This window comes from Macaca fascicularis, chromosome 8 (assembly GCF_037993035.2).
Source record: "Macaca fascicularis isolate 582-1 chromosome 8, T2T-MFA8v1.1".
In the NCBI taxonomy this organism is placed as follows: Eukaryota; Metazoa; Chordata; class Mammalia; order Primates; family Cercopithecidae; genus Macaca; species Macaca fascicularis.
In genome coordinates, this window is record NC_088382.1 from 110352123 (window position 1) to 110356169 (window position 4047).

Consider the following 4047-nt stretch of genomic DNA (forward strand, 5'->3'; position numbering starts at 1 on the left):
CCACTGCATTCCAGCCTGGGTGACAGAGTGAGACTCCATCTCAAAAAATTAAAAAAATTTCTTAAAAATTTAAAAAAGTTAGCTGGGTGTGGTGGCACATGTCTGTAGTCCCACCTACTTGGGGGACTGAGGCAGGAGGATCACTTGAGCTTGGGAATTTGAGACTGCAGTGAGCCTTCATCATGCATGCCACTGTATTCCAGCCTGGATGACAGAGTGAGACCCTGTCTCTACAAAAAAGGCACCCTCATTGATGTCTTCCCTAAATATGCCATCCATAGTCCTTCCCACCCAGTCCCCATTCTGCTTTCTTCATAGCACTTAACTATAATCTGTAATTATTTTGTTTATTTAATGCTACTTATCTGATTGAAATATAAGATCCCTGAGAACATGAACTTGAACTGTCTTCACTGGTATGTCTCCAGGGCCTAAAATAGAGCTTGGTATATAGTTGGTATACAGCTAATATTTGCTAAAGCAAAAAAGGTTGAATAAGCAAATTTGAATGCCTTTCAAATATAGGATCAGAACTTGGGGGAATTTGGACAAATGTTATGCTTTTCAAATAGTCCCTCATAATTGAATAAATATAATGAATTACTTTCATAGAAACAGTGATTTATGTGAGGTTTTTGATTCATTAGCCTCTATCTGGAGTCCCATTAACTTGTTTTATAAGTCATAGACATTCAGTGTGTTTGAATCACTAGGCTGCTTGCTCTGCTGTGATTGCAGTTTATGAAGTGATGCTGCTTATGCCATAATGTATGCTCTTCATCTTATAATCTTGTTGAATCACTAAGTTGACACGTATCTGTCTCTTAGTCAAAATTTATTAGTCAAGTGCTTACCTTGTCATTACCAAAAAATACATGGTAGCTCACACTGGAATCCCAGCACTTTGGGAGGCTGAGGCAGGAGGATCACTAGAGTCCAGGAGTTGGAGACCAGTCTGGGCAACATAGTGAGACCTCGTCTCTACAAAAAATAGACAAAATTAGCTGGGCATGGTGACATAAGCCTGTAGTTCCAACTCCTCAGGAGGCTGAGGTTGGAGGATCGCTTGAGCACGAGAGGTTGAGGCTGCAGTGGGCCGAGATCATTCCACTGCACCCTGACCTGGGTGACAGAGCAAGACCCTGTCTCAAAAAAAAAAAAAAAAGAAAAGAAAAGAAAACAAAGGGAATGTGCATTTGTTGGTGCTTTAAAGTTTGTAAAACATTTTTATTTTTCTTTTTGGAGACCTGAGTTGCCCAGACCGATCTCAAACTCCTGGCCTCAAGTGATCCTTCTACCTCAGCCTCTCAAAATTCTGGGATTACAGGTGTGAGCCACTGTGCCCAATCTGCAAAGTTTCTATTGATGTCAATTTATTTGATATTCCCAAGCCCCCTACTCTGTAAAGCATTTTGTGGCCATTTTACTGGTGAGGTTACTGCAACTTAGGAGGGATTAAATTTTTCTGGTAAAACTCTTCTCTAAAAACTTTATATAGCCCTTTTTTTTTTTCTCTCTCTTCTCTTTGAGACAGAGTCTTGCTCTGTCGTGCAGGCTGGAGTGCAATGGCATGATCTCGGCTCACTGCAACCTCTGCCTCCTGGGCTCAAGCAATCCTCATGCCTCAGCCACCAGAGTAACTGGGACTACAGGCACTTTTGTATTTTTAGTAGAGATGGAGTTTCACCATGTTAGCCAGGCTGGTCTCAAACTCCTAGCCTCCAGTAATCCACCTGCCTTGGCCTCCCAAAATGCTGGGATTACAGGCACGAGCCACCGTGCCCAACCAAAAACTTTATATATTCTTTTAAGGAAATAATACACATGTAAAACCAAAGACATTGTTACAGAATAATATAAACATGTGGAAATTAATTACAGAAATGTGTACTGATGCCAAGGAGATTGCGAATTGTTTATAGCCAAATGAGATATATTATAAAGCGTCAGAAGAGGTGAGTGTTTAACAAGGTTTGGAAGGAGAGGAAGAAACTAGAGTTGAGGGGTGGAAATCAAGAGGGGTCAGAGTTTTCCGGACAGAGGAAATGGCCTGTGCAAAGATGTGTGTGTAGGCACAACGCCATTGGAGAACGGGACCAGCAAATTAGCTTCACCAAACAGAGGGGTCCCATCAAGGAATAACAAAAGATGAAGATTAAGAGTACCCCTATTGGTAAAAACGTTTGGATAGCAAAGGGAGCTTGGGTTTTATTTGACAGACATTGGGGAATCCATAAAAGCTTATGCAAATAAAAATTAGAGATGAAAACAAAGTTTGATGGCTCTTGTGGGAGCTCTGTGTGGAATGAACTGCAGCAGGAGAAATTGACAGAAGGCTGCGGCAGTAATCGTGGCATGAGGTAACGTGGCCGAAGCTGATGGTGGTGACTGAGGATATTGGAGCAAAGTGGGCCCAGCGTGAAAGGCTCATCAGGACTGACTGATGGATTTAGAGTAAAAGAGAAGGAGAGGAAAGAGTGAAAAAATGACTGCAAGGCGACCAGCCTGTTGTGCTGGGCTGATTATGGTGTAATAAACACATTATTTATGACAGGAAGCCTTTTGGCTGAGGCCAAGAATAGAGAGATGGGGATGAGGAAGTGATGAGCTAAGTTTTTGAAATGCAAAGTTGAAGATGAAGCAAGGTTGTTCAATTGCAGGTCTGTAGGCAACTGGAGAAACAAGTCTGGAGAGAAGGTAAGAAGTCAGAGCTTGTGTTGTGTCATTCTGATTAGCCTCTGGCTCGCTTTCCCAACTCTGCACACTTGCTGCCTATTCACCCAACTCAAATGCACTTTTTTTGTACATTTACTATTACAAAGAATTTACATTTATAGATTCAGATATTTCCTAGTGAACTTTCTCTATGGTAGCATAAAAAAGAAAGATAAAAGGCTTTTTAAAAACTCATTAGGACTTTTCACCCTGAAATGATTATTTAGAAGTTACTTAGGGGCCAGTTGTGGTGGTTCGTGCCTGTAATCCTAATACTTTAGGAGGCTGAGGTGGGCAGATCCCTTGAGGTCAGGAGTTCAAGACCAGCCTGGCCAACATGGTGAAACCCCATCTCTACTAAAAATACAAAAAATTAGCTGAGCATGGTAGCGTAATCCCAGCAGCTCAGGAGTCTGAGGCAGGAGAATCACTTTGAACCCGGGAGGAGGAGGTTGCAGTGAGCCGAGATTGCGCCATTACACTCCAGCCTGGGCGACAGAGCGAGACTCCATCAGAAAAAAAAAAGTTACTTGGGGCTGGGCATAGTGCCTCACGCCTGTAATCCCAGCACTTTGAGAGGTCCAGGCAGGTGGATCACTTGAGCTCAGAGTTTGAGACCAGCCTGGGCAACATGGAGAAACCCTGTTTCCGCAAAAAAAAAAAAAAAAAAAAAAAAAAAAAAAAAAAAAAAAGCCAGATGTGGTGGTGAGTGCCTTCCGTCCCAGCTACTTAGGAGGCTGAGGTGGGAGGATCACTTGAGCCTGTGACGTGGAAGTTACAGCGATCCGAGGTCCACTCCAGCTTGGGCGACAGAGTGAGACCCTGTCTCAAAAAAAAAAAAAGGTAAAAAAGTTACTTTTTTTTTTAAATTATTTTTTAAAGATAGTCAGATGCCACGAAGTATGTGGCAATGCCTTAACTATGTGTGTGTTGTCAGGCTTGAGGGCCTCTTTCATCCTTGTCAAGAGGTGTGCTAACTTTCTCTCCTTTCATACAACACTGCTTGGGTTTTTAAAAATTAATATTCACTACTTTCACATTTAAAATCTCAAGCTTTTACATTAAACATTTCAATTTTATTATGCTATTTAAAAATCAAACCGTGTCTGAGCCACTTGGTTAATCATTTTAAACATTTTAAATTGCACGTATTAATTTAAAAATTTGATTATTTTTCAAATACATCAATTTTCTGATTAACACACTTTTCCAAATTCTTAATTCTCATTAAACAAATACATTAAACTAATACATACAGTAAGTTGTAATTTCTCTTAAAATTTCCAAAATAGGGCCGGGCGCGGTGGTTCATGCCTGTAATCCCAGCACTTT

The 4047-nt window shown here is 41.1% G+C and overlaps 1 non-coding gene across 1 annotated transcript; it reads right to left on the reverse strand.

Moving 5' to 3' along the window:
* Positions 1-3591: 3591 nt before the first annotated feature.
* Positions 3592-3715, reverse strand: LOC123575402 (U6atac minor spliceosomal RNA). Its single transcript, XR_006700693.1, has one exon. It is a non-coding gene; the product is annotated as a U6atac minor spliceosomal RNA (small nuclear RNA).
* Between the last annotated feature and the right edge of the window lie 332 nt (positions 3716-4047).